Consider the following 24042-nt stretch of genomic DNA (forward strand, 5'->3'; position numbering starts at 1 on the left):
TATAAACAGAGTGACGAATACTGGCAGTGCGAGCTTAAAAGGGTTAAAGAGAAGGCTGAGGCGTGGAAAGCCAAACACCTTTCAGTATTTGCAAGGGCTACTGGGTGCAACTTGTTTTTCGAGCTAAGCTATGGTACGTTATGCAATTCATTTTTTGTAACAGAGACAATGTACAGAAATTGTGCGCTCGCTTAGCATACGAGAGGTACCGGGATCGATACCCAGCACCTCCACAACTTTTTTTCTTGCTGCTATAGAGTCGCGTTTTGTTAGATTTAATGAGTGAAACAATGCGCGCCCCTTTGTACCTGCGCGCGACATAAAAACCGGTCTTCCGCCGCTAATAGGGCTTTCGTTTTCCTTCAGCTTCGGCAGCTATTTACTGATCGGGTTATGAGCGTATGTCTGCACTGTCTGTCGGGGGTGTAGCTCAGATGGCAGAGCGCTCGCTTAGCATGCGAGAGGTACTGGGATCTCTAAAAGAAGATGAAGTCGTGGCAAGCACGCTGGCGAACCTACTTGTCCCAGAAGAAAAAAAATAGATCTCCAGTGGCACTGCTGCCTCAAGGGATGGCAGTTGTCGGTGCGCTTTATTGGTTGAATAAAATCAACTGTGCTTGTAAGGAGATTTTGTGCTTGACGTATGGCAGTTATGCGGAAACCCGCAAGGTGGAGAGAAGTAATTAATAAAGGGAAAATGAGACATCCACCCGTTCGTAGCAATCGCTACAAAGGAAACCAGTGCGGGTTCCTCGAAGGAAAAGCCTCACAGTTGAAGAAAAATTCGCCCTGTTACGGGAAGAATTTACTGGAATTTAGTGCACGTCCTTAGAAATTGCCAGGAACGGGTGGATATACGATTTTCTCTTCATTACGGGCTTGTTAGAGAAGTGAGCATAAAAGAACCTAGGTTTTAGCAGACGCACGTAATCCTTCCTTGCCGCCATTATTGGTTAGAAAAATCCACCGTCGCGTTGTCTTGATGTTCCCCTTGAGGCTACCTACTACGCAGGTTCTGCGATAAAGCAGCAAGAATTACTAGTACTACGACGCTGGAAGGGCAGTTACACATGCATTAAGAACACGTTTGACGTTGGTTCAAAACATAAAACAAAAATTCCGTATATCCGGAAGATGAGAAGAGAGACGCAACGCTTCGAACTAACCGTAATTCATTTGAACTTGTCTTTGCTGTAACATTCAGGAGAAAAAAGGTTTGGACGTATAGGAAGAAAAGCTACTAGATCTTGCCGAGGCGACGGGCTAACCACACTCGCTACGGCTTACCGAGCCTATTTTTGAACAACAAATGCTATGTTTACTGTTCTATCACTGACAATGTAAGCGAAGTTGACATGCTACTTGAAGCGCGCACGCTCTTCGGTTCGGCCACGTCAAGCTATCGAAAAAAACAGTTCTACATAACTAGCACATGCGCAGCGGTATAACAACATATAAGTTTTTTTCACTAACGTGCGAAGCCCCTCTATGTGTGCGTTGTTTGCGTACGCCTTGTGCTCGACAACAGAGACGCCATTTTTTTTTTTGCTTATGCTATAGGCCTCCAACTCCTTCGACATCATTTTGCGATGACCTTCACAGAGCAACAAACAAATAAGGTGTTAGATACCGTAATTCACCCCTCTTTCTTCTTGGTGACTTCATCTTTCCCGATATCATTTGGCATAACGACATCGCGACGTCCCAGTCTTCTCAGAGCACAATGTTTATAAGCACTTGTTTGGACTTCCACTTCACCCAGCTTGTACTGAATCCTAAGCGCGTAACTGCCTCATCAACGAACACACTATACACCTGATTCTCATTACGATCCTTGATGTATTTTCCCCAGTTATTTACTTATAAAGGCTTAAGTTATCACGTTGCGTTCACTTTTTATAGCAGGACATGGGCTTCGGTTAAGAAAACTACGAAGGCCGTCAGCGACTGCGGCAAAGCCGCCATGGCTTCGATTACCGCTGCAAGTGAAATTTTCGCAGCTTCTTACGATGTCAAGTGCGATCAGCGCTGTGTCAATAAAATTGGTGTAATTTCAGATATAAAATGCTATCGCTAATCGAACGTTTCGTGCCGCAAAGGACAGTCGTATGCGGACCACGGTTAAACGCCTTCTTGAAGCGACTTCGTAACAACAAAAAAACAAAAAAGTGCTTGCTTCGTTGCGCAAAAGCTTCACGCAGTGACGTCACTTGGTCCGCTTACTACCGCGCTGTAAGTGATTACAACACAGCCGCCGCTAGGGTGAAACATCATTTTTATACTGTTCACTTCCGTCCTTCTTGCAAATTAATCCTCCTAAATTATGGACCGTTGTTACCAGTGTGTGTCTGTGAAACCATATATTGTAATGAGGTCCGGAGGCTCGGCTTCTTAAGCCAATGCGAGCCGCTCCCACGTTGGCACTGTCAAGCCAAGCCTTTCAGCGACATCATGGGCCCTCTGGACAGCCCTTAGTTGGTCCTGAAACAATGGGCTTTGAATCCTTTTCTCCTACTGTGTCCATTCTTCAACGAGGTTGGGGAGAGTCGCGGGACACCCCGCCAGCATATGTCTGATTCCAATGATGCCATTACAATCGTTGCAGTCCATCTTAATCTCCCTCTCTGGATATATTTTATTGATGGTGAACGGTGTGGGATATGTACCTGTTTGCAAAAAGTTACCGGTGCTCAAAGTAAAATATTCGAAGTAACATACACCACCCATGGACCTTTTGCTATTGAAGAGGGCTGTAATATATTTATTGGCGTATTTTCTTGCTGTTTTACCGCGATGCCACATAGATTAGAACATATCGGTTACTGCTTGTGCCCAGTTTAGGTTTTTTACCCATGGATTCAATTACTATTCACTGGGTTGGTGTTAGCTGCTTTATTAACAATAAAAAACATCTTCTACTGCAGGCCCAGACTGCCTCAATTCTAAAATCTTCAAATGTACTGATATAGTTTCCGCTGTTATTTTGTCCCACATTTTCACACAGTGATTACAGCGCTCTGTTCTTCCATATGACTGGTCCGTGGGAAAGCCGATTCCAGTTTGCAAATCAGGTAACGCACACTTACCCAGCAATCACAGGCCTGTGATTCGGTGAACTTCTGATAGCCGCCTCCCAGCGGCGGCGACGCCTACGGAGAAGGTCCCCAGAGGCTTCCGCATCCGGGGCGGCGTCGGGAAGAAGCGAGCTCGAGCCTTCTCCTACTCTGGAAACGGCGGAAACATAATCACTGGCGGCTCAGCGTGTGAGACCTCGAGAAGTGGCGTGGGCCGCGTCGTTGCCCGCGAGCGGAACATCGGTGTGTGCCGGGGTCCAGAGGAGGAAGACCGTAGAATTTTGGGGTTGCGAGGGCGATGACGAGTCGCCGTCGTCAGAAATTCGGAGTATGCGGGCCGCTTCCCGCGAGACACGACCGCGCGCGAAGCCGCAGATTGCCGCCTGCGAGTCGCTGATCACGATCGCAGCGTTCGGCACCACGACGAGTGCTAGGGCTATTGCGGCTTCTTCGGCCGCTTCCGTGTGTCCCGTGGTCACCGTGGCGCTCGCGAGGCACTTACCCGAGCGGTCTACAACCGCGATCGCGTATGCGCTTCTTCCTCCTCCATATGGCGCCGCGTCTACGTACACCGCCTCGTTGCTGTTACCAAACTTTGTCTGAAGGTCGCTTGCTCGTTTGTTGCGTCTCCCGGCGTGGTGCGTCGGGTGCATGTTCTTGGGAAGCGCCGGGGTGATCAGGCGGTCGCTAACAGAGGCGGGAACCGCCGTCTTTTCTCCATGCTGAGTGTGGTACGCGATGCTGAGCGACTCGAGGATGCATCGACCTGTCTTTGACCTCGATAATCGTTCGTATTGCGCAACGTCGTGCGCCTCGATTAACTCGTTAAGGGCGCTGTGAACTCCGAGCTCTAGAAACTTGTCGGTGCTCACGTTGAGTGGATCGCCGACCGCTGTTGCATCTGGGTCGTAAGCCCCATGGGCAGCGTTGGCCTGGCGGCCTGGGGCACAACTGGAAGTATCCGAAGGTCCTGGCAAAGCATGAGTCGACTGCTAACAGAACAACTTGTTTATTCTATCATCGCAAAAGAGCGGCCGGTCAGGTCGACCGAGGTGGAGAGACGGGAGACCACGTTGCCCGACGGAAGAAATCGGAGCCTCTCTCGGCGTCCGGGGCAGCTGCTTTTATACTCTCGGAGTCGAGGGCAAGAAGGAACGGCTTGCGAGGAACGCACGTGACGGTGGGGCACGGACACGCTGAGAGACCCGTTGAGACAAGAAGTGACGCATCCGCCAGGCCGGCGCCGGTCAGACCTCCTCGCTTCACAGTTGGGGAGCTCCTCTACCCGGCTGCCGCGCTTTGACAAGCGTTGGCACCAATATGCACACACACTCACACACACACACGAAGACACGTGGCATTGAAACATGCCTGGACGCGCTTGGCAGGAAGCGTTACGGCAGCGCTGAACGGGTCAAAATGTCCGCCGCTTTGAATGAAGCCCCGGCGTCCGTTGCATCCGCGCCGGCTATACCGCGCGTCGTAGGCGAAACGTAACAGACCGCCCCGCCGGGAGAAGGAGATCCCGATGGTCAAGGGACTGCATCCGCTGTCCGGGGGGATGTCGCTCGATGATGCTCATAATCGAAGTCGGTCGTCCTTCAGCATTTCTTGAACCCAGCGCACAGAGAAGGCCTCGTTCTCACGTTCAGGTTTACACACGACACTGCAAAGTGACTTCGGGAGAGTTGCCATTGCTTCACCTGACAAATCATGTGCCCTTCTTAAGCGTTCGAGAAGCCTAAGCACGTACTCCACCACGACTGGGTCGTCGCCCCTGCCTTCCCACGATTCTCATAGCATGCGAAGCGGAGGCCGCAGCGAGCGACCGTACACCAGCTCAGCTGGCGAAAACCCCGTAGCCGCATGCGGCGCGGTCCTTAATGCAAACATCACCCCAGGCAGACGCAGCTCCCAGTAAGGTTGTTGTTCAAAACACAATGCTCTCAACACGCGCTTCATGACGGAATTGAGCTTCTCAACGGAATTCGACTGTGGGTGGTACACTGAGCTGTGTAACAGCTTTACCCCGCACCTTTCGAGAAAGGCTGTCGTCAAAGCGCTAGTAAACACTGTGCCCTGATCTGACTGGATTTCCGCAGGAAGACCAACTCGCGCAAATATGGACAGTAGTGCATTGACTATCTCAACTGAGCTCAGTTCTTTAAGCGGTACTGCTTCAGGGAACTTTGTCGCTGGGCAGATCACAGTCAAAATGTGTCTGTACCCTGTGGTTGTTACCGGCAGAGGTCCCACTGTATCAATAACGAGCCGTCTAAAAGGCTCCGTATGATAGGTACCAACTTCAACGGCGCCCTCGATTTGTCCCCTGGTTTGCCCACCCGCTGACAGGTGTCACATGTCCTCACAAAGTGTTCTGCGTCACGAAAACACCCTGGCCAATAGTACTCTTGCAAGAGACGGTCCTTAGTCTTCCTAACTCCTAGGTGTCCGGACCACGAACCTCCATGCGACAAGCGCAACAGATCCTGACGGTAGCACTGAGGCACGATCAGCTGATCGAACTCCACTCCCCTGCGGTCTAGATACTTCCGGTACAGGATCGCACCTTTTTCCACAAAACGAGCATTTTTCTTGGCGATACCTGCCTTGACATTGCAGTGCATGTTTTCTAGGCTGCCATCCTTTTTTTGCTCGGCTATCAAAGCCGACCGGCTGACTTTTAGCAACCTATTAAGTCCGGCTGACGTAGCCGCGATGAGCAAATCTGCAGATAGCTCTTCTAACTTTCCCGTGTCAGGCATTTCCTCTCCAATGTCTGGTGCCTTCAACGCTACAGGCTCAATTTTATTCAGTTCGGACGTGCTCTGAATATCAGCTTGCTGCGCCTCCGACTCTTTCTCATTGTTCGACAACTTCGACCCCGCAACTACCGCCTTTGCAGCGAGCTCCCGAACTTTCGATCTGGTTAAGGTCTGAACGCTAGCCTCACCAAACAAAAGCCCCTTCTCGCGCAGGAGGTGATCGGACCTGTTCGAAAATAGGTACGGGTACTGGGGGGGGGGGGGGCAGCATAGATGACACTGCGGCCTCTGTCTCAAGCGCTCCGAAAGGTCCTTCAATAAGCACTTTTGCTGCGGGCAGACACACGCTATGAGCTTCCACAGCTTGCTTGATCCATGCGCACTCGCCCGTGAACATATCGGGTTCTACGGAAGAGGGGTGAACTACATCCATTGTAGCTGCGGAATCACGAAGCACTCGGCACTCTTTCCCGTTCACGAGGAGGTCTCGCATGTAAGGCTCGAGAAGCATCATGTTCTCGTCAGTGCTGCATAATGACAAAAACACGACTTTTGTTTTTGTTTCTGGACACTGCGCCGAAAAGTGACCCGGCTTCTGGCACGTATAGCACACGCGCGCTTGCCTCGTCTCTAACCGCTTTCTGCGTTCGGCTTCGGCTGCCGCCGTCTTCTTACGTTCGGTCGGACTGCTTTCACTCGCATCCGCACTACGTGTGTCACCCCTATCTCTCATGCGCGTGAACTTCGGCCTCTCAAACTTGGAGCCAAATTCACCGTTTTGACCGTCCTTAGCTCCGCGAGCCCGACGCGTCACAAACTCCTCGGCTAGCTCAGCGGCTTTAGCCACCGTACTAACGTCTGGCCAATCCAAGACCCAGTACCGGACGTTCTCAGGTAACCGACTATAAAACTGTTCCAGCCCGAAACACTGCAGAACTTTCTCGTGGTCACCAAACGCTTTCTCTTTTTTGAGCCACTCCTGCATGTTTGACATAAGCCTGTAGGCAAACTCTGTATATGACTCGTTTCTGCCTTTCTCATTTTCCTGAAACTTCCGAAGGAACGCCTCCGCTGACAGCCTGTACTTTTTTAGCAGACTCGTTTTCACTTTGTCTAAATCCTCTGCCTCCTCTCTCTTCAAGCGAGCGGCTACGTCGGCCGCCTCGCCGGGTAACAAAGTGAGCAAGCGCTGTGGCCACGTTTCCTGAGAGAACCCCTGCTTCTCGCACGTTCGCTCAAAGTTAACCAGGAACAAACCAATGTCCTCTCCAAGCTTAAACGGCCGCATCAGGTCAGTCATTTTGAACGATACTCGTTCTCCTGCACCGTGTGCCTGACTTCCATTACGAGCGCGTTCCATCTCTACCTCGAGACGCTTCATTTCCAAAGCGTGTTGACGGTCGCGCTCCTCTTTTTCTTTCTCTTGTTGCTCTCGCTCTTTCTCTTTCTGTTATTTACGTTCGCGCTCATCTTTCTCTTTCTGTTCTTTACGTTCGCGCTCCTGTCTTTCTCTTTTTGCCCTCTCCCTCTCCTCAATGGTCTCAAGGCATTCCGACAGCTCATCATCCTCAGCTTCTAACGGAAGAATAGCCCTTAGCAGTTCTGGTTTTCTGAGTTTGTCTGAGACATCCAGACCCAACTCTCATGCAAACTCCAGCTATTTCGGTTTGCGCAACGACTTCAAATCCATGGCTGCTCTGAATGCTGCTTTCTCTACTGCCTACTACTGTCTTGCCGCAAACTAAGCCGGCAGCAACGAACACCACAATTACCAGCTCTGTTTCTGACACTAACAAAAGCCTGGCAAAACTCAGAAGAAGAAATCCCGTACACACCAAACCTCGCAGCCAAGAATTCAGCGCAGTCGTTCCGCTGCAGGCAACCAGTCATCACACAGGGCTCGTTGCACTGCTCCCGGATGGTAGTTGTGCTGCTCAGCATACAGTCAACCGCATATCTTCGCTGCTGGCCTCCGTTGTCGCGATCTCACCACTGGCCAACAGTTGTTGCATCTGGGTCGCAAGCCCCAAGGGTAGCGCTGGCCTGGCGGCCTGGGGCACAACTGGAAGCATCCGAAGGTCCTGGCAAGGCATGAGTCGACTGCTAACAGAACAACTTGTTTATTCTAGCATCGCAAAAGAGCGGCCGGTCAGGTCGACCGAAGTGGAGAGACGGGAGACCACGTTACACGACGAAAGAAATCGGAGCCTCTCTCGGCGTCCGGGGCAGCTGCTTTTATACTCTCGGAGTCGAGGGCAAGGAGGAACGGCTTGCGAGGGGCGCACGTGACGGCGGGGCACGGACACGCTGAGAGACACGTTGAGACAAGAAGTGACGCAACCGCCAGGCCGGCGCCGGTCAGACCTCCTCGCTTCACAGTTGGGGAGCTCCTCTCCCCGGCTGCCGCGCTTTGACAAGCGTTGGCACCAACATGCACACACACTCACACACACACACGAAGACACGTGGCATTGAAATATGCCTGGACGCGCTTGGCAGGAAGCATTACGGCAGCGCTGAACGGGCCAAAATGTCCGCCGCTTTGAATGAAGCCCCGGCGTCCGTTGCATCCGCGCCGGCTATACCGCGCGCCGTAGGCGAAACGTAACACCGCCCTCTTGAAACCCTTTCGGATCATGCATTCGACTTTGTTTTTTTTCGGACCCGATCCCCCTCAGGTAGGGGGCAACATGCATTATTCGGCTTATCGCGTACGCCTGCACGAGACGGATCGCACACTCTTCACGCATACCATTGCGTCTATTCGTGATGCGACGCAAGAGTCGGATCGTGTCATCTACCGAACGACGAAGTATTCGCACCGTCTCTATGTTATGGCTGTTTGCCTGCAGGTGTAACCCTAGGATTCTAATTTTCTCTACATGCGGTACGGGAGTACCATCTGCCAATGTAATCAGTATTTTGCAATATTCCTGTTGCTCTTCGCGCAGGGTTTTACGACCTCTCCTTGTGGGTTTGTAGAGTAAGAGTTCGGACTTGGCAGCCGATCACTCGAGGCCCGTTCCACGCAAGTAATTCCGAACCGCATCTACTACTGCCTGTAGCGTTCGCTCTACGTGACCGTCACATCCTCCGCCGGGAACCCAGAGGGTGATGTCATCCGCGTAGAGACTGTGATGCAATCCTTCTATTTCTGTTAATTTCTCGGGTAGACCAAGTAGAACTAAATTAAAGAGTAATTGTGATATGACTGATCCTTGAGGCGTGCTGCACGGACCCGTCTCAAATTCCGGCGATTCTTCGTCGCCGACGAGAACGCATGCGCGCCTGCCCGCGAGTAAATCTCTAACGTTATTATACATTATTTGGCCTAGTCCTAATGTTGTAATTGTTTTAAGATCGCTTCGTGCTTAACGTTGTCAAAAGCCTTTTTAATATCTAAGCCTAGAATTGCCTTAGTGGAGCTGGTAGTGTCGTCTACGATCTGGTGTTTAAGCTGAAGCAATACGTCCTGTGCGGAGAGGTTGCGGCGGAATCCTAGCATGGTGTGTGGGAACGCGTCATGATCTTCGAGAATGTCGGTCACGCGAATGAGAACTGCGTGTTCTATGACTTTGCCGACGCAAGACGTAAGCGAAATCGGTCTTAGATTATCGAGCGTAACTTGCTTGCCATGTTTAGGAATCATGATAACACGGGCCCGTTTCCACGCTTCGGGAAGGGAACAACCTCGCAAGCACTCATTGACGTAGGCCACGAGTCGGGAGATTGACTCGTCGTCTAGGTTGCGGAGAGTCTTGTTGGTAACCCGGTCCAGGCCGGGCGCCGATCGAGTGTTGAGTTCGAACAGGACTATCCGAATTTCCGATTCGCTAAATTCCGCGTCCAGTTTCTCGTTTGCGACGCCGTCGTACTCGGCGTGCTGGATGCTTTCGGCCTTCTTAATGTAACGGTCACGTATTGCGTCGAGGAAGTTATCGCCTTTATAACCTCTTACTAGTCTACGAGTCTTGTGGCCTTGAGCAGCCCGAGTCTTTTCCGGATCTAATAGGTGTCTAAAAAGGCGCCAAGCGCTCGCCCCGGTCATCTGCCTCTCGAGGCCATTGCTCGTGTCTTCCCATTGTGCCCTGCATACCTGGAGTGCGTGTTCTTCGATGTCTCTGCCTAACTCTGCTATGCGTTTGCGCAACGCCTTATTATGTCTTTGGCATTTCCATCTCTTTAGGAGGGCTCGCCTTGCTTCCCACATGTGTAGGAGCCTGCTGTCAATGATGTTGAGGTTCGCCTCGGGCGGAACGTCGCTCGTTGCTGCGCCTACGTCCCTTCTGAGCGTCTCGGTCCACTCGTCTATGTTCGTAATCGGCTCGTCGCCCCGCCCCACTTCTTCTCGCTTCTTGCGGAACGTGTCCCACTTCACGAGTTTGAGCTTACGACCTTTGCCCTCAGGGTTAGTACCACGACCTATCAGGCCCGTGCCTATCGTGATCTCGATCAGCGCATGGTCGCTCCTCAAATCTTTCTGCGTATTTTGCCAGTGCGCTGTTGCTACATTCGAAATGAACGCAACGTCTGGTAACGTATCGGCACTCACGCTGTTCCCTCTGCGTGTAGGATCGGCGGGATTCGCGATCAGTGCAAGCATTTGGTCTTGTGAGTCTTCGCAAAGGTGTTTGCCCTTGGCTGTTTCTCGGGTGTAGCCCCAGGCTCCGTGGGGCGCGTTAAAGTCGCCCGCAACAAGTAGAGGCTCGCCGCTGGACGCAGCGCGCGCGCCTCGCAGTAGGTCCCCGAATCTGTGCTGCAGCGTGGGTTTACTATACACGTTAAGGACGAAGAGTCCTCGGCCGCTCTTAGGAATTAATTCTACGAACAGTTGAGGTATATTTGCGCAGGCAAGTTCTCGCTGCGCCACAGTGACGTTACGTCGAACGAGCACGGCGGCGACCGGCGACGTGCGTAGCGGAGGAGACGGTGTTAGGGTTGGCGTCTGACACCACGTGGCGGAGAGGTCATTCACCCTACCCGCCTGAACCGGAGGCCACGTGCACCGGAGGGGTCATTCATTCGACTTTCTCTGAACCGCAGCCCACGTGCACCGGAGGGGTCATTCAACCGACCTTTTCTGAACCGGAGCACACGTGCACCGGTGGGGTCATTCACCCGACCTTCTCCCCGGATTCGTCGATGAGAGGATCGACCTCTCCCACTCGTGCTTGGTATTGCAGGAGGAGGGGCCCTCTCTCCGTGCCTGTCACGTGTCATCAATGGAAGCAAGATCCTGCCCACACTTGTAGAGAGCTATTTAAGGGGCTCCGAAATGTACTTTGATATACTTCTTACTTTAAACTTTACTTCATGCTTTTCTTATTTTCTTTCAACTAACTTTGAATAAACAGTGCAAGTTTCGCACTAGCAAATCGTCTCGCCCCTGCTTGGTCGCCATGATCTACCGGATATCTGCAGCCCGCCGACAAGGCCACGCTACCCAATAAGTCATGTCGGTCGAGCTTCGTTAGGCAGGCGCCGCTACTTCTCGGCAGCAGTCCGGTACGCTACCCTGGAGTACGCAACAAACTGGTAGCAGCGGTGGGATACGGAATCCTGGAGACCCCAACTTGAACGACAACTACGAGATCGTAGCCTCTTCGTCCTGGCGACAACATTCGGAAGGAACGTGTCCGGATCATGACTGCATATGGTGAGTGCACGGCTTTTCTTCACTGAGATATCACTTGGCTTTTACGTATTTTTTGGAAAGTACATTGCAGTGATTTTTCTTTAAACCGTTGACGGAAGTTTGAGTACGTCAAGGTTGTGTAGAATGAGGGTTTAGCAGTACTAGGGGCAGCCATAAACTTGAAGGCATTAAAGAAGCCGGAATTGTTGAGCTTGTTGAAAGAGTTGGGCCTCCAAATTGCCGAATCAAAGAGAAAGCCGGAGATCATTGAGACGATCGAAGCGACCGGGGCAGGCGACGAGGAACTGACGGAATGCCTAGAGGGCATTCAAGAAAGAGAGGAAAAAAAGAGCGTAAGCGCCTAGAGGAAAAACAGGAGCCCGAGCGGGCTGCACGTGAGGCAAAAGAGGAGCGCGAGCTAGCAGCACGTGAGGCCAAGAAAGAGGGCGACCTCGAAATGAAGCGCCTAGAGATTGTGCTCTTGAAAGCACAAAATTCTGAAAGACCTAGCACGGAGGCACGAGAAAGCGAGCGCAGAATGACAGACTTGATGGCACCCTACGCAGCAGGAGGGGACATAGGTCTTTTTCTGGTGCAGTTTGAGCGCACGTGTGAGAAGGCAAAATTCGCGAGAAACACGTGGCCGCAATGCTTGCTTACGTTACTGCCACGTGAGGTAGCTGATATTATCGCCCGCATGGGGAAAGAAGAAGCAGAGGACTTCGATGAAGTCAAAGCAAATCTGCTTAAAAAGTATAGATTATCAGCTGAAGCCTTCAGGCGAAAGTTCAGGGAAGTCGAGAAGACCAAAAGTGAGTCATATTCAGATTTTGCATACACCTTGGAGGTAAACCTGAAGGAATGGCTCAGAGAAGAGGGTGCACTCGGCGATGCCGAAAAGACAATGCAGTGCGTTGCCTTAGAAGAGTTCTACCGCCGGCTGCCAGTAAACATCAAGCATTGGGTTCAGGATAGGCCAGGCGTAGACACTGTTTCGAGAGCGGCCTATCTAGCTGAGGAGTACGTAACTCGCCGTGCGGACGAAGACAGCGAAGCTCCTAAGGAGGAGATGAATAAATGCAGACCCGACAAGCCAAAACGATGGTCAAAGTCGAGTCGGTATAAAACAAAGGAAAGATCAGATTCACGGAAAAGTAGTGACGAGGACAGCGAAGGAGAAAAGGAGAAACCCGAACAGAGGGCAGAAAAGCAAAAGAAATAGGCTTTCGAGGCCAAGAAACCAGTAGTTTGCTACAACTGCCGGTAAACGGGGCATATCTCCGTGGGATGCAGAAATCCCAAACTAGTGTTGATGTCACTAAGTAGTAACGCAGAGAATCTGAACTTGCTCGAACCGTACATTCGAGACCTCGTGGTAAACGGCAAACCATGTAGAGTGCTTCGCGACTCGGCAGCCACAATGGACGTAGTGCATCCGTCGTACGTAGAGGCAGGCCAGTTCACGGGGGAATGTGCTTCGATAAGGCAAGCCGTAGAGGCCTCCAGTGTTTCTCTCCCGGTGGCCAAGATTCGTATTGAAGGCCCTTTCGGAGTACTGGACACTGAAGCCGCCGTCTCGGCACATCTCCCGCCGCAGTATCCATATTTGTTTTCTAACAAATCAGAGGATTTGCTACGACGCAAGGGAAGCGGGTTTAGTGAGGGAACACTGCAAGCCCTAACTCGTTCCAAGGCAAAGGAGCTCGCGGCTAAAGCAGTGGATGAAAGTCCAGTGGTGAAAGAAACCGGTTTGACAGCTGATTGGTCAACTAGTTCTGAACAGGATAGCCCTCTAGGGGATGAGGCGGAAAGTACGCCAGCTAATGAAAAAACCAGGAAAGCAGCGGAGCCTGAAATGTCGCGAGAAGCAGAATGCAGCAAGTTATTGAACGTAAGCCCTGCCACAATGATTGCCGAGCAGGAAAAGCGTAAAGCACAAAACAATGCTGAGCATTACTATGACAGGACGGCTCGCACGCGACGCTTTGAAGTTGGGGAAAAGCGAATGATCGTGAAAACCTCTTGGAATAACCAATCTGAGGCAATGCCTGTCGACTTTCCAGAGTTAACAGCCGTGACGGAGACAAAAGACATTCACGAGACCATTGATAAGTTAGTGGAACAGGCGGAGTTGAATCCCAATCAAAGGGCCGAACTGAGGGAACTCGTGTTTGAATTTAAAGACGTATTTTCAGACACGCCGGACAGGACAACTGCGATCGTTCACGATATCGAGTTAACCTCGTCGGACCCAGTTCGTTCGAAAGCTTATCGCGTTTCGCCTCGTCAACGTGAAGTCATGACCGCTGAAATAAACAAGATGTTAGAGCTAGGTGTAATCGAGTCAGGAGAGAGTGATTATACCTCGCCTCTTATCTTGGTTGAGGTCCCAGGAAAAGAGCCGCGGCCATGTATCGACTACCGCAGGCTCAATTTAATCACGAAGGACCAGACTTATCCAATACCGCATATCGAGGAAAGGCTTGAGAAAGTGAGCAGTGCTAATTTCATTTCTACGCTCGATTTATTCAGAGGGTATTGGCAGGTTCCGTTGACCGAGAGGGCAAGCAGGCTTGCAGCGTTTATCTCCCCGATGGGAACCTTTCGTCCGAAAGGCTGAGTTTTGGATTAAAGAATGCGCCATATTGCTTCTCTAGCCTTATGGACCAGGTGCTACGAGGAATGGAGGACTTTACACTTCCCTATCTCGATGACATAGCTATCTTTTCTTCATCATGGGCGGAGCATATGCAACACCTGCGAACCGTGTTGCGTCTGCTACGAGAGGCCAACTTAACTGTTAAGGCTCCCAAATCCGAATTAGGACGCGCGGAGGTAGCTTATCTAGGTCATGTAATAGGACAAGGCCATCGTCGGCCTTCCGAGGTTAAACTGACCGCGATAGACAACTTCCCGCAACCACGCACCAAGCGGGACATCAGATCATTCCTTGGCTTGGCGGTTTATTACCAAAGATATATTCCGCGGTATTCCGAGATTATTGCGAGTGCTTTAACGGATGCTTTCAGAAAAACAGAACCACAAACGGTAAAGTGGGATGACGCGAAAGAAAAAACTTTTAGTATGCTGAAGAACGCACTAACGAGTCAGCCAGTGTTGAACGCGCCCGACTACTCTAGGCCATTCATTCTTCAGTGTGATGCCAGTGACAGGGGTATGGGGGTGGTGCTCTGTCAAAAGAAAGAAGACGAGAACGAACACCCTGTACTTTACGCCATTAGAAAGTTTTCAGTTCGTGAGGAAGCATACAGTGCATCAGAAAAGGAATGCGCCTGCGTAGTTTGGGCGGTACAAAAGCCAGCTTGCTGTATCGCTGGCTCAAGATTCGCCATAGAGACTGACCACTGTCCCCTCACATGGCAGCAGTCCATGTCTACGAAAAACGGTCGTCTTTTGCGCTGGAGCTTGGCTCTTCAGCAGTACACCTTCGATATTCGCTACAAGAACGGTAAGCTTAACGTCAATGCCGACGGTTTAAGTCGTTGCCCCTAGAGTATCGAAAGCCTCATGCTCATCCGGGTTTCCGTGGCATATTTTTCGTGCATTCATGTTTTCCGAAGTGAAGCCGATTGTTAGCTGATTTTAATAACCACGTCTTAACGCTTTCAAGAAATGGCTGTTTTTAGTGTTAAGGGGGGAGGACGCGCGTAGGAAATGGGAAAGGTGTAGTGGGTTTTCTTTTTTTGTTAAAAGCCGGGTGTGTCTTGGGAGAGAATGGCCTTGTGCTCGCTGCCTTGCGGTTGTGGGTCCGGCACTGTTCTGGGGTGATTGCTTGCCCACGCAGGAGACGAAAAGTTGCGAGACCAGCTTGGAAAGACCAATTTGACCGGGCCGGACCAAGGAGAAAAGTCAAGAGCGCCACGAGGACGGAAGACCACTCCCCGGAATCTGCCTGCTACGAACGAAGGGTTCGTGACCTTTACGGAGAATCCTGATACCGAAACGCCGATCCCTCGTACAGCGGCTGCTGGCCCCTACACGACGGGATCTTCCTCCCCCGCCGTAGATGCTGTTAGGGTTGGCGTCTGACACCACGTGGCGGAGAGGTCATTGACCCTACCCTCTGAACCGGAGCCCACGTGCACCGGAGGGGTCATTCACTCGACCTTGGCTGAACCGGAGCCCACGTGCACCGGAGGGGTCATTCACCCGACCTTCTCCCCGAATTCGTTGATGAGAGGATCGACCTCTCCTACCCGTGCTTGGTATTGCAGAAGGAGGGGCCCTCTCTCCGTGCCTGTCGCGTGTCATCAATGAAAGCAAGATCCCGCCCACACTTGTAGAGAGCTATTTAAGGGGCTCCGAAATGTACTTTGATGTACTTCTTACTTGAGACTTTACTTCATGCTTTTCCTATTTTCTTTCAACTGCCTTTGAATAAACAGTGCAAGTTTCGCAGTAGCAAATCGTCTCGCCCCTGCTTGGTCGCCATGATCTGCCGGATGCCTGCAGCCCGCTGACAACGCCACGCTACCCAATAAGTAATGTCGGTCGAGCTTCGTTAGGCAGGCGCCGCTACTTCTCGGCCGCAGTACGGTACGCTACCCTGGAGTACGCAACAACGGCCGGCGCGGCACCATCGCCCCCGGCCCAGCGCCAACCGCCACACGGGGTGTAGCCAGTTTCCTTCTTTGCCTGTTCTCCGTCGCGGTCGCGTCTATGGCTTTGTAGCCAGCTAGTTTAACCGGATGGTTTGACTTCTGTAAAAGGATTACGTCCGGTTTCGTCTCGCGGCTGCGTATGAATTGCTCGAGATTAACCCGCTTCCTCCTGTAGCCCCGGCAGTTCCACTGCCAGATTGTGTATTGTTGTTTCCCAGTGTTAATGTGCTTCGTTGCGTGTGTAGCCATGGTGATGCCTGCGTTTAATTTAACCAGTCATCATCGAGGCTACTTCATTGCTGCTGCGGTTGCAGCTGCGGTTGCGTCTCTACGTCTGTGAGCGTGTTTTGCTGCTGCTGATTGTGTTGTTGCTGTCTAGCGTACGGCTTGCTCATTGTTCTGATTGGTCTGCCTGCAGCTGGCGGCAGCCTCGCTTCTATGTCGTCTATGCGCGCCAAGTGCGCGGCGAACATTTATGTTATGTGCTCAGAGAGCTTAGCTAGTGCGTTATTGAACATTTCGTTCATATGAGCCGTCTGTTTTGTAAAACGTTCCTCTAGGCTCTTCTCGATGCTGTCTACACGTTTCTGTAGTTTCTCATAACGGCCGCTTCCCTGTTTGCTGTCGGGTCTTGCGGGATCTAGTGCGATCCTTCTCGCGATAACTGGACGATCATCGCGTTCATCCGCAGTCTCCCCCGATCTGCCCTCGTTGTTCGTGTCCATGTCGGCCGGCTCAAGATGTGATGGAGTCGGTGATCGAGGCGCCGAGGACGGCGGCATCATCGTTTGACGTTGCGATGGTTGCTGCGGTTGTGGAGCCTCGCCTGTCAATTTGATATTTTCCTATCTAAGGAGCGCATTTTCGCGTTTAAGCTCGGCAATTATTCATTCGAATGGTTCTAAACGTTGTTTTATGACTCGCTCTATCGCTCGCTCGAGCTCGTTCCCACCGCCGCTGCCGACGGTGGGCCCGCCAGAGCGGCCAGCCGATGCGCCTCGCCGCCGGGAGAAGCGGCGACAGCCGCCGAGCTCACGTGTTGCCCAGTGCTCCTGTGACCTTGTTGCTGCCACGGCTGCTGCTGCTGACATTGTTGGTTGATGTGGCCCACAGCTGCGGTGCTCGGACCACCGCCACCGCGCGTGATCGACGTGCTGGTCCGCCTCTGTGCTCGGTTGCGAGAGCGGGATCGGGATTTACCCGCACCGCCTTTCCCGCCGCGGCTAGTCGAGCGTCCTCTTCGGTTGTCGGTGACTGAATGACGGTCTATCTCTGGAAAATTGAGGTCGTAGCCGGCGTTGCCATTACATTCGCTGCTGCTGTTGTAACCGCTGCCGTACGCTGTGGCTGCTTCTTCCTCTTCTTGTCTTTTTCGCTCTTGTTGGCGACGCTTGTCTATGTATCGGGTCTTGTATCTCGCCTTGCACGTGCGGTCTCCTGTGAATTGTCCCTTGCCGCACAGTCGACACCGCGGCTCGCATCGATGGTCAGGCGACGGATTGTTGCGTCCGAATCGACGGCAAATCTTGTCGCTGAGATTGGGGCACACGTCGGCGCGGTGTCCCCGCCTTCCGCACTCGTAGCACACGTCAATCTGGTTCCTGTAGAGCCAGCATCTGACGAGCATAGGTCCGTAATATACGTATCTCGGTACGTGGAATCCGTCGAACAAAACGATTATGTTGTCCGTGTTGCTCATGCGTTTCGCGTGCAGCACTCCGGGGTTGCGCTGCGTCACTAGATTAGCGATGATGCCTGCCGGGCTCTCGCTCTTGGAAATGTTCCTAATCAGGCCCTTGGAAGTGTTCTCTGGGGCAGCTTGATAGGTATTCGCCTCGAACTCTCGGTCTGCGATGCAAAGCTTGTTAATGGCTCCGTAGCGTTTGGCTCTGTCTTCAGACGGCGTGCTGAGCACCACGACGTTCTGTGTAACGTTGAGGCAGATGCTACCGTCCCCGAACGCTTCTCTGCCTACACCGGCCGCGTTACGTAGGCAGCAGTAAATGCGATCCGTCCCGTAATTGCGCACGTTGAAACCGCCTCGAGGCGTACGACGATTTTGTAATCGTCCGGCGGTAACTCTGGCACTCGGCTTGCCACGGCAACCTGCTGCGCTTGACGGGCTACTTCCTTTTCTACTGCGCTGTGGTGACTCCCGTAGTCAACGTAGCTACCGTCCGTCGCTGCATGTGCACATGCTGGTTATGCGCCGACTCGGTCGCGCCGTCGGCCTGTTGTTCCTCTTGACATCGCACCACCCCGTACCTCGCCGAAATCTTCCGGCCTAATATCTGTTCCTTCTACCTGGACAACTTCCAGTTAACGTCAGGAAAGGCCTGGCACTTTACCGTCGGAGACTGGGAGCTCCAATGAGGTCCGGCGACACGGTAGGCTTGGCACGCCACGCCGCCGCAGCGGCCGGGCAATAGTGGCCTACGTGGAGATAGGCTTAGCTTGCCCCGCCTGCGTGGTGGGACAAAAGGCGCTGCTTATCGGCCAGAAGATGGGCCCACCTGGCGAAACTTGGTGTCGGGGAAGCCCTGACGAGTCCGCCAATCGCTGGTAAGAAGAATTGCCACGAGAAGCTCGATAATCCGCCGAAAACATAAGAAAATAGAGGAGCCGACACGAAGCACGCCTGCACTCCGTGGTCTTCCTGTCTCGATCGGACAAAAAATTTTCTCTCTAACAGTACGCAGTTTGTAAACGCTAATAACTGGAATTTTCGATCTTACAATGTACCAGCACGTTTTCCTCGAGGCTCAGTCCTGGGCCCCACTTCTTATTGTAAACTACAATAACGACCTGCCGAACTGTGTTCTTCCATAAAGATATTCACTGTGACTGTTTTCTCTACTGTAAAATCACTAATGTGATTCCCAAGAATTGCAGGAGAACCTTTACCGCGTAACTGAATAGTTTACTAATTGGTGCAATCAACCTAATTCAAACAAATGTTAGGCCATGCGAATATGTCGTAACGCTGCCATGCACATGCACTTTTATTGTGGTGCTCCTGTAACGGTAAGTTTTTACCTCTTACAAGTATCTCGGCCTTCACATATCAAATAGCCTTTCTTGGCATTCGCATATTGACTATGTTACTAGTAACGCTAACACCCGCCGTGGTTGCTCAGTGGCTATGGTGTTGGGCTGCTGAGCACGAGGTCGCGGGATCGAATCCCGGCCACGGCGGCCGCATTTCGATGGGGGCGAAATGCGAAAACACCCGTGTGCTTAGATTTAGGTGCACGTTAAAGAACCCCAGGTGGTCAAAATTTCCGGAGTCCTCCACTACGGCGTGCCTCATAATCAGAAAGTGGTTTTGGCACGTAAAACCCCAAATATTATTATTATTATTATTAGTAACGCTAACCGCATGCTTGGGTAATTACGCCTTAATTTTGGCTCGGCCCCTTCCTCCCTGAAGTTAACTATTTACAAAACTATAGTTCGCTCCAAATTGGAGTATGCTTCAGCCATTTTAGATTTGATTCAGTCTTCATTAGTTTCTACTCTACAAAGTATTGAAAAGCGAGAGGTACGCTTTATCTTGTCTAATTAATCTCACGATGCGAGTATCTGATCAATGAAATTAACGCTTAACTTACCTGATCATTCGTCCCGCTGTAAATGTTCTCGTCTCTGCCTTTTTCACGCCGCTTTTCATTTGAACCCATTTCAAGAGAAACCCTCTCTGCCCCTTTGTCTGATATTTCATCCCACACTGAGCACAGCCTCAAAGTCGGTGTGCCATTGTGCCGCACGAACCGTTACAATGACTTATTCATCCCTAGGACAAGCACAGACCGGAATCACCTTTCCGCATCAGTCGCAGTCATCACCGATTCTACGTTCATAGAACCCGTCACTCCACTAAGAAATCACTCACACTTGCATGGCGCTCTTTGGCTCTTGTGCCAATAAAAAACCACACATTCATTCACCACCGATTCTACCAACTTGAAGACCGCTGTTCAGAATGTATTTTGTTAATATTACAGTTGTTTCTTACTACATTACTTTTTTACTTCCCTCCTTTCTGTAACGCCTTGGGGCCTTGAAAGTGTGCGAAATAAATAAACAAAAAATTAAGTAAATAAATCCTGCAAAAAGCGCTCATGTGTGACCCGTCCTTTTCTTTCTTTTATTCTTAGAAGCTTTTCAACAGAACAAAGCCATTCATTGAATTCCAAATATATTAATCGGGACTCGGTAGACCGGTACTGCGCTGGGAACACTACCCGCATTATACTTCACGGTCTAGACAGAAATATCGCAGCAGCTTTAGCAGGGTTTGCGGCGTCTGTGCGCAGGTGACGTGCCAGGCATGTAACGTGTTTAACAGACATAAATAAGAAAAAAAAAATAAAGACTCCGTCGAGCCGGATTCGAACCAGCGACCTATGGATGTCCGCGTCGGGCAGGCCTCTACAGTCCACCGCTCTACCAACTGAGCTATCGACGGCACGCGTACGACGCGCGCGCCGGCACAGCCGAGAGGTGCCGGCATGAATGACCCAAAAAAACTGCAGCCGTGGAGGCGTGTTGGTTTTGCACCAAACTGGTTTGGTCGTCGCAAGAACGTCGGTTTCGGTGCCCGCACAAATAGCAGCTGGACGGATGCCAGCGCAGGGCAGTATCGGCAGCTCTTGTGCAGATAGCTGTCCGCAAAAAAAAAAAAATAATAATAATAAATAAATAAAAATAATAAAGGTATGCTCGCATGAAGCTGGGTAGGCCGACGGGGCTGAAAGCCACTCGCCGGGTCCGTGTAAACGGTAGCAAGTTGGCTCGAAAGAGCGTAGATTGGCGTCAGCTCCTGGCCCCTCAAAGGTTTTAAGGCGAAAGCCTTTCTAGGCTCATGGTGAAGTTTGCGTGAGCAGACCTGACCGCCGGAGTGTCTGCCGAAGCGTCGTCACACCATATGAAGACAGATTAAACAATGAAATATGATTGATAGTGACAGTTAGTGAATGATAACGTTATAGTAGAGATTGGTAGAGGTTAATAATGTCTAGTAATGAGTAGTGATGATTGATAATAACTACTACTGACTTCTAATGACTACTAACGACTAAGAAATGACCAGTATACCTAACGACGGCATGTAATAACCACAATTGATTACAAATGACTAAAAATGCTTAGTAATGACCAATAATGACGAATAATGACTTGTAATGACTACTTATGACTTTGAGATGACCGATATGTCTAACGACAGCTTGTAACAACTACAATTGATTAGAAATGACTGAAACGCTTTGTAATTAGTAGTATTGCGCAATTCAGTTTCTTGACATTTCCTTGGTCTTCGAACAAAAGCACGTTTGTTGGCAGTACTCCCAAAGATCTTCAAAGCCGTTGCTAAACTTTCAATCCAAGCATTCCAAAGTTGTAAAAAACGGAAGTGCCATGTCGTGCCTGATGTCTTTTCCCACCAGATCCTGCATGCACAAAGTGAGCGCCAGTTTTGATGCGCAGGTCCGGCGCCTATTAGAAGCAGGTTATCGTAGTGTAGCGGTGGCCACTGTGGCTGAGCGCCTAAAAAAGTCGGTTTCGAGGGGGACGGACGTGATTACAGAAAGTAGTAATAGTAAAAAAAGAGTAGTGGCTATTCCGTGCATTCATTCAGTTTCGCACAGGCTTAAAAAAGTTGCAAGTAGATAGGATGTTAATGTTGCTTTCACTGCTCCCAATAAGCTAGGTAAGATATGCACTGCCGCACAGAGGAAAAGGGAGCGCGTAAAAGGCAAAAAATAACAGATATTTGTCCATTGAACCACAATAAGAACAACAGTTTTACTGACTGTCGTATGGGTGTGGTTTATAAAATTCCCATCCCGGCCACGGCGGCCGCATTTCGATGGGGGCGAAATGAGAAAACACCCGTGTACTTAGATTTAGGTGCACGTTGAAGAACCCCAGGTGGTCTAAATTTCCGGAGTCCTCCACTACGGCGTGCCTCATAATCAGAAAGTGGTTTTGGCACGTAAAACCCCATATATTATTACTATTATAAAATTCCCCTTAGCTGTGGCCAGTTCTACGTAGGGCAAACGGGACGGTGTATCAATCAGAGGCTAATGGAACATAAAAGGTCGTTAAACGGTGGATCGCCTTCCAATCTTTCCCTACATTGCCAAGATAGTAACTGCATGCCAGAGTTAGATGAATGTGCGATATTGTACAGGCATAAGAATGAAGATACGCGTCTTATGGTAGAGGGATGGCATATCTACAATGGTGGAAGTGCGTGCGTGAGTCAGCCTTGGATTACATTACATAAGGAAGAGATTAAGTGCCTTAACAGTTATCTCTCTCATAGACCGGCACTTGTATCCGACTGACACGTGGTGATATCATTCCTGAGCTTGCGCAGATGAGTTTTGTGTCTTCTTTCTTTTTTCGCCTCAGTGCTCCCTTCAGTTGATAGTCGGCGTTCGTGTTGTCCATTTCTCTACTCTTGTGTGCTGTCTGCACGCCTCACCTCTTCTTTTGCATAATGAATCCTTACCAACCAGCTCAGCTTTCTGTAGTTCAAAGAGAAGATGCAAAGAGAAAGAGGCGAATTATAAGAGGAGGAAGGGCAGGCTTTCACCGTTGACCTTTTGAGAGAGATATTAAGAGACCCTGCGATTTTGCATTGACTCACTCAAACTCTTTCGCCAAATGCGTATATAGCAAGTGTGGTTAGTGAACGTATGTCAGCCCGACTACCTACTCGACCCTCAGGTGTCGAATTCAGTTTCAGTTTGAATTTCAGTTTATTATTCTTTAAATACAATGAATGCGAAAAACACAATATACAGACGAGGGCCCTAAGGTCAATTACTGCAGCGGGACCCTGGGTTAATAATAACAGTGGAGAGATGTATTAAAGATGAGCAAGTAAGTAAAAGAAACAAAAAAAATCGCAAAAAATACAACATAGAGAAATTAAATAAACGAAAACAAATTGTCTGTATACAAGCCCATAGTGCATAAAAAAACTGTCAATATGTACAAATGGCAAATTTAGTGTAATCAATGACGTAAACATAGTTATACATATAAAAAAGCTAAAGGGTATGACTAAAGGCATGAAAGGATGAAGATTCAATGGTGTTGGGACACGATTCCACAATTTTTTAACAGCAATGATGATGTCATTTTTCCGTAGTTAGAATGAACCATAGGTAGTAGAAAACTGGAGTTATGTGCAAACCTGGCATTACTGATGAGGTACCTGGAATGAATGATTTGGTATGAAATCTGTTTAGTAAGTAATTTATAAAACGTCATTACCAGGTGATAGTTGAACAAGTTTGTTACAACAAAGATGCTATTTTCACGCAGTAATAGAGTAGCACTCGTGAAAATCCTGCTGTTAGTGATAATGCGTATTGCTTGGTTTTGTAAGTGCTGAATATATGAGATATGACAGTGATGTGTTTCCCCAAGAAACAATGTCGTAATTAATGTGGCTCTGAATGAAAGCAAAGTACAATGTCCACAATGCGTCTTTGGAGAAACATGCTCTTGATTTGATTAATGCTTTAATACTGAAGGTGCCCTTTTGCCTGATGAAGGTAATGTGTTGAGAAAACTTTAGGTTAGAATGGAATTTGATGCCCAAAAATACTACACAGTCGGAGACGGGAATGTGATGACCATCTAGAGTTATCTCAGGCAAGCTAGGTAGTATTCTTTGGCTAGATTGGAAAATCATGAATTGAGTTTTGGAAGGAATGATAACTAAATGTTTGGAAGTATACCATGCAACAATATGGTCAAACTCATTGCTTAGTCTAATAATTAAAGTTGTTAGAGAATTGTCACACAGCGGGATAGTAGTATCGTCTGCGTATAGTACATAACGTGCCGATTTATGGCCCGTGGGTAAATCAATATAAATGGAGAATAGTAAGGGACCTAGTATGGAGCTTTGGGGTACACCTTAG

General features: G+C 50.1%; 1 non-coding gene across 1 annotated transcript; it reads right to left on the minus strand.

Annotated features, from left to right (window-relative positions):
• Positions 1-20472: 20472 nt before the first annotated feature.
• TRNAY-GUA (transfer RNA tyrosine (anticodon GUA)) lies at positions 20473-20564 on the minus strand. Its single transcript is given in 2 exon segments — positions 20473-20508; positions 20528-20564. It is a non-coding gene; the product is annotated as a tRNA-Tyr (tRNA).
• Between the last annotated feature and the right edge of the window lie 3478 nt (positions 20565-24042).

This window comes from Dermacentor variabilis, chromosome 9 (genome assembly GCF_050947875.1).
Source record: "Dermacentor variabilis isolate Ectoservices chromosome 9, ASM5094787v1, whole genome shotgun sequence".
Classification (NCBI taxonomy): domain Eukaryota; kingdom Metazoa; phylum Arthropoda; class Arachnida; order Ixodida; family Ixodidae; genus Dermacentor; species Dermacentor variabilis.